At 44.5% G+C, this 13,533-nt stretch overlaps 1 protein-coding gene across 1 annotated transcript in view; it reads right to left on the minus strand.

Moving 5' to 3' along the window:
- Window positions 1–13,284: 13,284 nt before the first annotated feature.
- asip2b (agouti signaling protein, nonagouti homolog (mouse) 2b) overlaps window positions 13,285–13,533 on the minus strand; it is a gene marked incomplete at its 5' end in the record, with an annotated part of 2,445 nt that continues 2,196 nt past the window's right edge. Inside the window, one exon of the mRNA XM_080010914.1 lies at window positions 13,285–13,533. This exon is cut by the window's right edge and continues 296 nt beyond it.

Below are 13,533 nucleotides of genomic sequence, written 5' to 3' on the forward strand. Positions count from 1 at the left end.
CGCTGGACCACAACGAGAGCGTCTGGTGGAGAGGGAATATAGACAGTAAATGTCTTCAGACCACAGTGGGTTATAGGAATGGTAAATAAATACTCATCAATATTCTATTAGCGTCAGCTATTCTATATTATGAGCTTTTTGATGATGCTTAGCACTTATGCATGTTCACCTAGGCAACCTGTGTGTGTGTGTGTGTGTGTGTGTGTGTGTGTGTGTGTGTGTGTGTGTGTGTGTGTGTGTGTGTGTGTGTGTGTGTGTGTGTGTGTGTGTGTGTGTGTGTGTGTGTGTGTGTGTGTGTCTGTCTGTCTGTGAAGCTCAAGGGCCAGATGAGGACCTCACTCTGGCAGCGTGTCTGGTGACGAGGAGCAAGCTGACCCTGGATTTGAAGAGACGAGAGGGTGGAGCCAGACCTGAAGCTCTTGGCACTATTTCCTTGGGAACAGCTAATCATCATTTAACACTAAGAGCAGAAGGCTGCTCCCAAAGCCTGCTTTTAGCAGAGGTACCTCCTGTGGAAAATGAGTCGAATCTGCTCTCTCGCAATCATAATAATGTATGCTCTATTAATCCCCATGGGGAAATTGGTTCTCTGCATTTACCCATCCTAGTATCTGACGTATCTAGGAGCAGTGGGCCACCGCGTTATGCCACCCGGGTGTGTTGGGTGTCTTGCTCAAGGACACTTCAGCACGCTGCTACCCGGGGGTCGATCCAGCAATCTTCTGATCACAATGAAAGATGTTGTGAATCCAGTTTCTTAATTTGTTCATTTTCCACAGGCACACATTGACAATTTCAGCTCTCAGATGAGAAATAAGATGATAAAGAAAATCAGGACCTTACAGAGTCTCCTCGTGGAATTCAGACAGCAGGTAATCACACAGTAAAAACCCTAATGGATTGCGGCTGCCATTTCAATTTAAGTATCTTAAACGTGTTCAGACAGTCTTGACTATATATTATGAGATGCTGTTCACGACATGCAGTACAGTTGAATACCTTGTTGACAGTTTTGCCGCGTGCTCTACAGTCCTACTGGTGTCGATATGGTGCTAGCTTCCAGGTGATTATTATAAAGGAAGGTGGTGTCCAGGTGAGGGGTAGTTGGTAGTTTTTTAGATCTCGATGGAGTCCCAAATCCATTGTGGTGTTGGTTGCTCTCTTTTGCATTTTTCCAGTCTGTGACGTGGTTCTCTTACAAATAATACAAAATTGGCACTTTAATATGTTCCTGCTGTGATTTGATTCTGTTGCAATTGCAGTCTCAATTGGAATACCGCCGTAAAAATGTTGCCAGGCAACACCAGATGCCTTTTATGGCAATACTTATTTATATATTAATATAGTCATCTGGCAGCTAGTGACACATAAACACTAATAATTGTCTTGGAAAGAGTTCACACGGATACACTCTGCAAGATATTTAACGCTCTCTGGTGTATGCATAAGAACACATGGCATTTTTTTCTCCGTCTTCAAAGTCTAGGGACGGAAGGTTTCTTCAGGAGCTGAGCGCAGCGCCCCTGCACCTCACCCTGTGGGCAGAGGCTTTCCTCGGGCAGAAGGACGGCGGGCTGTGGTGGTACGGCTCCCTGCGCCCCGCCCTGGCCTCCGGCCTGCCCCGCGTCCTCGCCACGCTGCACCACGCCTCGCTGCTGGGGCAGCAGGAGCTCAGGAGTGAGTCGGGTCACTAGTCTAACCTGTCGTGTGACAAAAGGACAGTCATTGTGCGGGCGCGCACATTTGACATTTTTTTTTGGTAAAATTAACAAACCCAAATAACAACGGGAGAAAGCAGAGAGATGTGCATGTGCGTCGCTGGGTTTCCTGTGACGTGACGTTGCGTCCTCCGCACCCTCAGTCCCTCAGGAACTCATCAGTAACTGAAGTTGCGGGCGGGTCACGTTCGGGTTAACAGATGAGAATAAGAGAAGTGCATTCACGAGTGAACTGAAATGTTTAAATGTTTCTCATTCACTGAATAAATCAATGATAAAAGCAGGACAAAAAAAAAATTGAATTTTGATTTTTTTACTGTGTTTGGAGTTTGAGTTGCTGCCAAGATGTTTTGCAGCTAGAACATTGATAATAACGGGCTTCAAGGCTTAACTGCTTACTCAACCTTGAATGATGAATAAGAAGTGGCATCGGATAAGCCTCTTCCTATTTGAGTTTTCTAATAAAAATCACAAACAACACATAGTACTGATGTACAGTGACGTATCTTAGATCGCTCCTGATGACAAATACTGTGCGTAGGTGGTTATATGTTGAAGACTACTACTTGCCAACCTTGGGACCTCAGGAATATGGAGACTTTTCAATACCAAGTTGGATCCTTTGTTCTTCGGGAATCATTGTGATATCAGCTCAGACATTCCCTACCAAAATCCCACCCCTTTAACAACAGCCATGTGACCTCCATTTCCAACCCCCTCCGGAGCAGGGCCCCTGGCCACCGCGGCGGGCGTGTACCACGACGTGACGGGCCAGAGGCTGGAGGTTCTGTGGAGGGCGGCGCTGTCTCTGTGCACCTCCAGGCTGGCCCAGGTTCTGCCCGCGTTGCTGGAAAACCCACAGCTCCGGCCACTGGCTCAGACGGCCCTGGCCACCGCGGGCACAGCTCTGGATATGGTGAGACCCTAATCCGGTCTCTCTTCAAGTCATTTTCTGTCATTCCAGGAGTTGAATCTAATGTTATCGGCATTTCGATATTTAATTTATTCAGTCGGTGTATGTATGTCTGTGTGAGTGATGTGGGTGCGCCTCTATAAAAGAAAGGATGTCTTCATGAGTGCACTTTGCGATTAACTATGAGTCACTAACTGTGCGTGGGGTTGTCTATTAGGCGGGCCAGCAGACCGTCCATTGGGCGGAGACAAAGTTGGCGACGGCACTGTCTGGCATTCGGAACCGTCTGGCCTCTGTCTACAAACTCTCTCCCAGGTAGTGCTGGTCTTTTAGACTTGGAAGATGAGAAACCCGCTCCGTTTTCAATAACCCACAAAAAGGAAGTTCAGAGCTCAGACGGGATGCTGGTTTGATGCACCGTGGCTGGTGTGTTCTTCAAAGGGGATTAAGAGATAAAAAATTGATTGTTCTATTGAAGAGCGGCTTAGCAGAAATCCTCAAGAATTTTCAATTTATATTTATCTAGTGAACAGTGGGCCCGGGCCGACGAAGCGGGTATTAAAGGGTATCATTAGTCCACATCTGTGAATGAGGATAACGGGTATTGATTTGTGGATTCACTTGTAAATACAAAATGTTCTAATCCCTTGGTTTTAAAAACTTAGGTTGGGAGCCCATTGTGGGTCTAGTGGGGAAGTGAGTGTATTTATTGAATTGATTGAAAAAATCCTAAAAATATATCAACAATTTATATCATGTACATTGCACAATTTCTACAATCATTCAAAAAAAAAATACAAATAAAATAATAATAATAATAAATATTTAAATATATCCAATACAGTGGTACCTCGACTTACGACTGCATCTACTTACGACTAATCCAAGATACGAGCAGCGATAGTCGCGAAAATTTGTATCGACTTGCGAACAACTGCTCCAAGATACGACCGTGGAAATTTGCAGTTGGCGCGTCGGCGGCCAGTCAGCAGTCAGTCAGCGGGCAACCTACATCGTGTGTGCACGTAGTTTGTGGCTTATCGATATTTTTTTCATCTTTACTGTGTTTGTGCTGTGTATTTTGTTTATTTTCACCCTTCATGATTTCATAATTGGGAAAAATTGCTTAGACATACGTCTGTTTTAACATACGACTGTTCTTATAGAACCAATTACAGTCGGAAGTCGAGGTACCACTGCATATATTTTTGTCCGCAGTTGCTTAAACACAATTCATTGGCAGGTTGGCAATTATATTTATAACTTGTTTATTCAAGATTGAACGTATTTGGGGAGACAGATGTGTATCTTGTTTATAACGCAGTGTTTGGAGTCAGTCCACTGCCTGTGATGTTGCAGTGAGAAAATGAACTGATCGGTATCTCTCCATCACTGTCAGATCAGTAATATAATCTATGATATAATCTATTGTGGTAAGCAAGACTTAATTCATTGATTGCTGTACCAATCGTAACACATTACAAGATAATATTGAAATAATATACAGTATATAGTGTTATGGACAAATTACTTAATTGTGAGGGGTTTTGTCTTGGAATGGAAATCATCATTTCACCATTGTATTTGATTCACCCTTAATATATATATATATATTTAGTGGGACCAAAAATAACTAGGCGGTCCTGGTGTAAAAACCCCAAAAGTCATATCAATTTGTTTTGTTCTATGTGCTCCTAGCGATTGCTCGGTGTCTGTGTCAGTGCCCCTGCCGCGGATCCCTTGGGCCAGAGTTGCAGAGGCTGGAGTGGTGCAGACCCTTCTGGAAGAGTGGCTTCTGCGGCCCCTGCAGAGCCTGACCTCCATCCGGCCCACCGCCGACTTTTACCGACTGAAGAGGAGGATCATGGACAGCCCCTTCAAATGTAAGCGAAGCTTTATTTGAGGAGTGGGAAAAAAACAGACTGTGGGGGGTTTTTTTTCAACATAAATTGTGATTCGTTTTTACAAATAATTAGAAAATGATGTATGAAAAAATACTTTTCCAAAATGTAAAAACAAACATTGGACACACCCAGGCTTCCCACCACTATTTTATATCTCCTGGGAATTCTGTTTTCATATATAGTATATAATTTATTGACTTTGGACACATTGCAGGATCATAGTATTACAAATTGTGTCCCCTTCTTGTCTGTGTATAAACCCTGTTGTTTTCTCCATCCATGTTTTTAACTTCTCACCATGTTCTTTTCCTCCCTTCTCCCCGAAGACCAAGCTCTGTTGATAGCGGATCAGTTCGTGGCCACCTTCGACGGCCACCTGTATGAGCTTCGGACTTCCTGTCCGGTGGTACTGGCTCGTGGCGGCTCCTGGGACTCTCCCTTCGCTCTGCTGCTCGGCTCAGACGCGCAGTCACAGCACTTCCTGGTGGTAGCCGTGGATAACAGCACTGTCAGCATTCACGCAAATGGACAGGTATGCTCGGCTCCTCCCTGCCAGCAGCTGTGTGGAAGCGTTGGAGCAATGAAGACCGAGGGCTTGGCTTATAGAGAAGCTATACTAGAGCTCAGCGGGGCACTGCACGTGATGTGTGTTAGCAATATTGTGTGTTTTGGATCCAGGAATCTCTTATCTTTCCAATCGAACATGTGACTTTCCATTGTGTTGTGAGTAAGTCAGTGCAGTTTGACTTAATTGTGTCTTTCTCCTTACCGTGTGGGGAGGGGAACACATCCCAGGGCATTTTGTCTTCCTAAAATAAGAAGCAGGCAGTCATCGTCCAGGGTGCGTAGGCTATATGATGTAGGGAACGCTTGTGAAGAGGAAAACTGTCGCCTTGCAGGTGAGGGCCGGCTGCCACACCACACACACTCTGAGCAAGGAAAGCCTGCTGGCCGTCCGTAGAGGTTCCCACCGGGTGGAGGTGTCCAGTTGGAATGGCGTCTCAGTGTCATGTGACTTATCACTATATTTGTGCAGCCTGACTCTAGACGGATGGTTGCATGGTAGGAAATCAAAATATTTGTATATTGAATATTAACGATTTGCTATGCTCAAAGTAATTATCAAATTTCTCCCGCTCATACGACCTCATCTGAATTAAAACTCTGAAGCCAAATCTCCATACAGGCACGTCCACCGGCCTCCTGGGAACCAATGACAATGAAGCAGGGAATGACTTTCCATTGCCTCGTGGATCTCAAGCTACAAACATGGAGGACTTCTTTCACAGCTGGCAGGTGGGAGAATGGCATTAATTTTGTATTTTCTGAAGAAAGAGGGCACACCCGGGATATTTTGTGCATGTGGGATCATGCCCAGAGAGTCATACAGTCTCTGTGCCCTCAGATCAGACCTGGTTGTAAGCGCACAGACACATTGCAACCCTGCTCTCCATCCACTGCTGGCCCTGTGAACTGTGACTCTCTGTTTTCCTTCCTCGACTCACCACTGAGCTCCTGTTTCAAAGTGGTGAGTAATAAATGTTTGGTGAATTTGTAGTTATTTGCATTATTTCAGTTGTTGTATTAATGATGGATGGCTGACATCCGGGTGCCCTGTGCTGAGCACACTCGGCAACGTGGATGGGCACTCGGGGCTTGCGGCCGAGTGGGGCATCTGGTTGGCTGTGGTGGGGTGGGTCCCGCTCTTGCGCGGGGCACGGGTGGGCATGGGGGTCCCGCCGGCTCACAAGTGGGGTAGGCGGTTCGGGCAGGGTGCCTGCACATGGGGGTGGGTTGTATGTGTGTGCCCCTGGGGTGCGGGGTCTCCTCACGCTCCCTGGGACTGGAATTCTGACTTTTCTGGGGGCCCGGGGGTCTTCTGTGGCTGCGGGGCAGGGTGCTCGGGGCCCTTTCCACTGCTTGGGGGTGCCACAACATAATACCGACCTCATACACCGGAACCAATTGGGATAAGTCTATGCGGCTGCAGGGCTCGGGGGTGGCTTCGGGGCTCTTTCCACTGCTTGGGGCGCCACAACATAATACCGAATTCATTCACCAGAACCAATTGGGATAAGTCCTGTACACTCACCGGTGGACACACACACACACACACACACACACACACACACACACAGGCGGTCTCATCATAGACACACTCACGCCACCAGCACCTGCTTTGAATGCACCCCAGCAACCTCCTGGTTGCATCCCTCTCTCCTCTCTCATTTACTGCCATAACTATGACAGGAAGAGGCCACGTGCCCAATTGCTGTTCCAGTTTTCCTGGGCCTAATTAACTCGATACATACGTATATATTCATATACGATATATACGTGGTTTCGATACATGTTGTCGTCCGATGTTTATGTTTTTCCTTCTACATGTTGTTGTTTGTTTCTATGTTTATGTTTTTCCATGTGCATGTTGTTGTTTGTTTTGTATGTTTATTTGTATTACCCGTAGTGAATCTCCCCCTCCTAGAGTAGTGACCAGTTGTTTATAGACCCAAACATTGTAAAATAGTTCTCCAAAGAGGGGTGTTGGTGTTGGTTCTGTGTAACAAAAAGCTGTCCTCTTGTCATCCCACAGGTCATCCAGAGGACAGAGTTATTGCAGCAGTTCTTGATGATTTAAGAATTAATAAAGAGTTGCATTGCAGGTTGAGAAGTTGAGCTCCACTTGCAGAATAACTCTATCCTTGATGCAATAGCATAAAAATCCTCTGTGTTGTATGCCAGCTGTATGCCTGCTGACAGAACCGGTTTTAAAATAAAATAAAAAATAAATAAAAAAAGATGGATGGCTAGAATGCAAATTCTGGATCAATTGACTGACAGAGTAACCTACTGTATAGTCGCTGGTTATAGCTACAAACCTGGTTCCATTATATAGAGTTTATAATTACAAACTTTATTATGATATCCTATTATATATATTTTATTATAATATATACATTTGGATCAATAACTGTTTATTGTGAAGTCTTGAAGAGCCGGTTTCAGCCACATGTAAGCCAAGCTGTGGTTCCTATCCTTTCCACATTTGTTGTCCGTATCAGTGACCTCTTCATTCTCATGGATGTCTCATGTGATGCATAGAATGATGCACAGGATCTTGGGTTAAATCCCTCGTGCTGATAATAAACGGGCTACACATTGAAGCTCAGTGTATCCAAGCAATGTCACACTCTTGTCCATACGCTTAAAGGGAGAACCTCGGGGAGTGCTGCCATAAGTCTCCGTAATCCAGTTCCAAACCCGCTCTGAGTTCCCCTCACCATATAGGGCTACACAACTTAGACAAGGTGGCACTGACCAAACACTTCCTAAGTGACCTGCCTATCGGCGAGCGCAATCTCAGCGTGATAGGCCACATTATACAGTCCAAACTGCACTAACTTCCCCCCTCAGCCCTCCGTCCATTGCCAGAGTCAAACATCACAAATTATCCAGCAGCCATTATCCAATGATCTCCAAATGTCCATGACATTGACCTGTAAAATGCAGCCACGAACAAAACTCTATGTCCTCAAAATAACCTCCCACTATCATTGTGATACAATCAGGGATTTGTAGAGAGCGAATGCCTTCCACAAAAGGTTATGTTGCACTGAGCCCCAAGGCATTTGCTACGTCCAAAAATATCGCAATTTTTCGCACTCAGATAAAGAACCCTATTAGGTGGAGGTGCAGGGGAGTCCCTTGCACGCATCCCAAAATCTTGCATCTCTCTCCACCTAGGCACACTGACATCAACCACACATTCTATCGCTCCCATTGGTGGGATGTCTCCTGGCGGCACCAGCTCCCTGGCGCTCTCACTGCCACTCCTCTCCTTGCTCAACAGAAACTGCAGAAATGTAATACGACATGTTATTATGTTTCATAAGTGTCACCGGTAAAAAGAATAATACAGTCAAATAAAATATAATTAAAAATCCTCACCCGGACTTGAGTGTAGAAACGGTGGAAACTTGGAGCTTGTGCAGCCGACGGACATACTAACAAGCTGCGGCACAATCAAGTAATACATTGTATGTTATGTTGCTAGGCGTCGCTGATTAACAATTTGACATTTCTTTGCACAGTGTGAACATGCATATGAACGCGTGTTTTTTCTCGCTCTCCGTCAGGTGGATCCTGGCCAGTTTCTGTCAGTCTGTAAGAGGAGCCATTGCAGCTCTATTTCGGACCGATCCGGGTCCCCCTGTCGATTGGCTGCGGCCTTCGTCCACCTTTGTCAGCAGAACTACATCCCGTTGGAGCTCCCAGCGCAGTGTTGTACGTTGGACTGTAATTCCACCCATATGTTCAAGATTCCATGATCAATGTGACATGTTGCACGGTCCTGCATGTGATCCAGTTTAAAGATGCACGGCTGAAGAAAGCAGGCCAATCCGTGTTTATCAGATTTTTCTCTTTTCTGTTCCAGCGCAAGTATGATGGAAGAACTTCATAATGCATCTGGGATTTTGAAGTTCACAACATGCTGTTACGACATGCTCTTAGACCACTCTTTGCATATTACCTTACTCATGCACATAGGATTCTGACTTTGTATTTTCGTTGACACTGTATAAGGTACGGCTAAGACATGCTGTTTGTTATAAAATGTGTAATCAAATGTATTTCAAAGTGATCAAAAATTATGGTGGGGGGGGAATAGAATTACAGGAGCTAATTGTGAAATAGAACGGTTTCTTATCTTTTTGTTGATCTTGGAATACAGAAAAAAACCCACTTTTTTAATTTCTCGTGTTGCAAAGACATTTTACAAACACAAACACTGAAGATGTTAAATCAAAGATTTTTGTGGAACTGACTCATTCCCAAACCTTCCAACCTAAATCAAGACGTGAGACTCGCAGGTTGTTCAAAAAACACACAAAGAAATGCGTGGCTATTATGACACTTTCCTGTTTTCCTGTGGAATTATTGTGATTAGGCCTGTGTTTGGCCTTTACAAGTAAAAAAGCTTCCCTTTAAAGCTACTCTAGATAAGTAAAGAACCCCATCCCATCCTCCCGCCGGTCTCTGCTGCCTTGGCCCTGAAAAATAATTATGTGTATTATCAAAATAACCAAATATTGTTATTATAATATGTATAATGTGTAATATGTGTAATATCTGGAACTTTTGCGCCGAGTTCAAAGCGGATTTCCGCAAACTCCACCGCGCTAGTGGCTGGAGACACGAGGCTCCAGAGCACTATTTTATTGGACGGAGCACTCGGCCCCTCTTCAAAACTGAGCAACAGAGCAGCAGTAATGTCAAGGTGTTTCTTCCACTCTTTCATGTTATCCAACTCATTCGTGTTCACTCAGGACTCGCTCACACTCACTCACTTTGAAAAAAAGGACATGGCGTGGTTTGACGGTGTACGGTTTATGGTATTCATGTTCTGCTTCGCTGCTGGATTCTGTCTGTCTTCAACGTTTGTCTCAGAGTGACAGCGATCCTAAGAGGTAGAACACTTCAAAGCAGCGATTTGTCCGGCGTCCAAATTGTGTTCAATATCCCCCGAATAGGAAATGACAGATGACATGGCAATAAGACAGGCAGCTTGGCAGATACAGGCTTAAAATAACAGCAGGGGGTCACGCAGATAGATAATCTAATACTTGCAAAGAGCACTCATTTGATATAGGATCTGTGGCGTAGAATGACTTGTTTAAATGGGACTTTTCCATTGTGCCAGTAAAATGGTGTCGTGGGAAGAATATGTATTTTTGCATTAACAGCCGAAAATAAATGGGAAGTTCCAGTGTCCGGTCGCATTGCTTTTAATTATATTCTAACAAAGGGATATATCATTGATATTGAATTGCGTTGTGAGTACGGTTCATAAGCGCGAATCTCAAGACCCGTGACTTTCCATCAGACACCAAACTCCTCCAATTACTTGAAACGACAAACACATTAGTTCCTTTCACTCCCCCAAAGATATCTGTCCCGCCAGAGTCCTGGAAGTGGTCCCGGATCGGGGTCAAATGAAAACTCGAGTCTTAAGTGAGTCCTGTTGGGAGGCTTAGATCACCAACTCGCCTTAAAGTTGAGCAAATATCCTCCCTGATGCCAATGTGCTTCGCTCATCTCCCAGCAACAATGAAACGTACAACAGAATCCTCCCGACGGGAGTTGAGACCACATTCCACCAGCTTGGAAGTCGGGACACGGCTTACCACAGGATCGGTACATTGAGCCAGATTTCTTCTGTTCCAAAAGAGTCGGTTGTAATGAGCCAGACAGTCCTGCCCGACACCGAAAACACACTCCGGGATCCAGGACGGCACAGAGGTGAAAGGTTGTGAAGCTCAGATGAAGACTGAACTTATCTGACAAAAATGGATGAACGGCCTCCCGGTCCCTCCAGGACCATACAAGGCAGTATCCTTTGGAACAAAGCTCTTGTAGAACTAGAGAGGAATGACACTTTAAGCGAAAATGAAAGATTTTATAATGTTGTGTAATCGGATCAAAAAAGACGACCCACGACAATAATGGGGAGCCCCGATCACAATCGAGTGCACCAATTAGAAGTAGAAGCAAGGCATCCTGAACTCTGGCTCCAGTGTGAGGACCGATGAGTATTAAAGATAACTTTTCCACAGTCGCACAGACGTGTTCCCCCACTGCGGGTCGGGCCCAAGTTTTCGCCTTGCGGGAAACCACCGTTTGCACTTTGTTCTCAGGGAAACCCATCCCACCCAAACTGGGCTCAGCGTAGCGCCTTGGCCAATGCGCGAAGCAGACCCAAAGGGGGATCCTGACTCCGAAGCCAAAAACAGAGGGGGAGAGAGCAACTCCCGGGTCTATTTGATTATATCTACAAATATGTTCTTTATTGTCTCAAAAAGCAGGTTTGACGCGCTTCGACATGAATGCCTTCGTCAAAGGTTTGGCTGTTTTCTGGTGGCGTGGACTCGCAGCCATTTTCCTGCCTGTTTCTGATTGGCCCCAACACCAGGTGTGTAGTTAATATAGAAAAATATGATCAAAATGGCAACTCCAACTTAATATAAAACTCATCATATCATCAACCTGCTGTCATATAAAGGCCGTCCAGTGCCACTGTTTTTTGGGGGTTTTCTTTGGTATAGACCTCTACCCCTCCCATTGCGGCACCGACAGAACAATGTTATCAAAAGTCACTCAAGCGGGTCTCGCTTATTGTCTGTCTTGACACTTTTTGGGCAAACAGTTAGAGAAGAGTATTACCCACAGATGCTTCACCCCCGGTGTCTCCATCTGATAGTGAGATGGAGGCGACTCCATGCGACTCGGTCTCCTTGTACTTCACGTCTCCCGTCATCCACACTTTGCAGACCAAGCGGCTGTTGCTATGACAGCGGCTTTTACAAAGAACAGGCACGAATGGGAATATAAAGGCTAATCTTTATTTTTACACAATTATCTGTTTTGTTTTGCGGCCTGCAGCTCATGTTTGTTTTTTTTGTGATCATTCCATTATTTTGAGAGAATATATGAAAGGAGTCTATTATGGGTTGTTAAAACACAACACTGCACTTTTCGTGAAACTGGTCTTTATCACGATCAAAAACATTTTTTTTTTTTTTAAATCTCAATCTTCGTGAAACAACTGGGAACAGTGGTTGGAGAGGATGCTGCGAGGGAGGCCATTTATTCAAAAGATCTCAACAAAGCCTATGTTATTTTTCTCATTCTGCAAACATGAACTTGCTCACCTCGTTGTGAAACAGGGCCTTGCAGTTCAAGAAGCATTTTCCTGACTTTGGCAGAACAAAATACACATCAAGAAACACAATTAGTGCTTTAAATGGTGACAACTGGATAGTGCTGTACTCCTTCAATCGGATAATGTTGAATGTGTTTTTCTGAAATAACATTTGAATCATTAATGCATACACTGGCCGGCTGACAGTATGTACAAGGATGAAATACATTTAATAATCTTGAAATTATATGCACAGCGCAAGTGTATTTAAAACCAGCTCATTTATTTGAACTTTTGCGTTTGTTTAAAAACCTGTGGCTCCACCGACCTTTTCCATTCCCTCGACAACAGAAGGACTCTCGACGGCAGACATCTTTGTACTTTTCTCCTGTTCCAGCATGTCAGGTCAGAAGGCGTTTTACGGTTGCCGGTGGCAACGGTGACGGTGGCAATCCCGAGTGAAGTGGGATTCGTTTGAGGTTGGAAGTGACTCCAGCTGCGGGGGACCTGAGGCAGATGGGGGAGGGTCTCCCCCAACAGGGCGAGTCCTGGAGTCAAGTACGACTTTTAGGATTTTGAACTGTGTGTTACCTGTGTGCAGAGTTTTAACATTTCCCCTGGGTTTTGAGACCTCTGATATTGGGACCCTGACTTCGGTCGGTCAAAGTTGGTGTTTATATTATTTTTCTCTCTGATGTTCATTGGGTCTACAATATATTTCTTAGTTTCAAGGCATCGATCTATTTTGGGATATTTTCCATGACTTTCGACAGTTTGCATGTTGGCACCAGGAGCATCATGAACCACCAAATCCAATTTTACACCATATTAAACCCACTTCATATCTACCTGTCTGTTCATGAGGACATATATGAAAGGAAAATAAATTAGGATAAGGGATTATTTATTCAATAGCATAAAGAAAAGAAATTATTGATTCACATAAGAGCAAAATACCGTAGCTTGAAAACATTCTACTTTATTTGGGTTTTACCTACCCTGAGAGGAAAAGATCAGCTGCAGAACAAAAAACTAAAGAAAATGCACCAAATACTTTAATGTAAACAGAAACCTATTTGCTGGTCCACAGACATAAACTTGACACCAGAGAAAAAACTGTGACCAATTCAATAAGACAGCAATACTGGTAAATAATGTCATGCACACAACACATGTGATTATCTACATATCTTAATACATAAAAGGCATATATCATCATGTGAATAAACACATAAAGCATAAACCATTTGCTACGCTTGCAGGAATCGAGTTGGAGATTGTCAGAAGAAAGTGTTGCTT

Source organism: Zeus faber (genome assembly GCF_960531495.2).
Source record: "Zeus faber genome assembly, chromosome: 12".
Classification (NCBI taxonomy): Eukaryota; Metazoa; Chordata; class Actinopteri; order Zeiformes; family Zeidae; genus Zeus; species Zeus faber.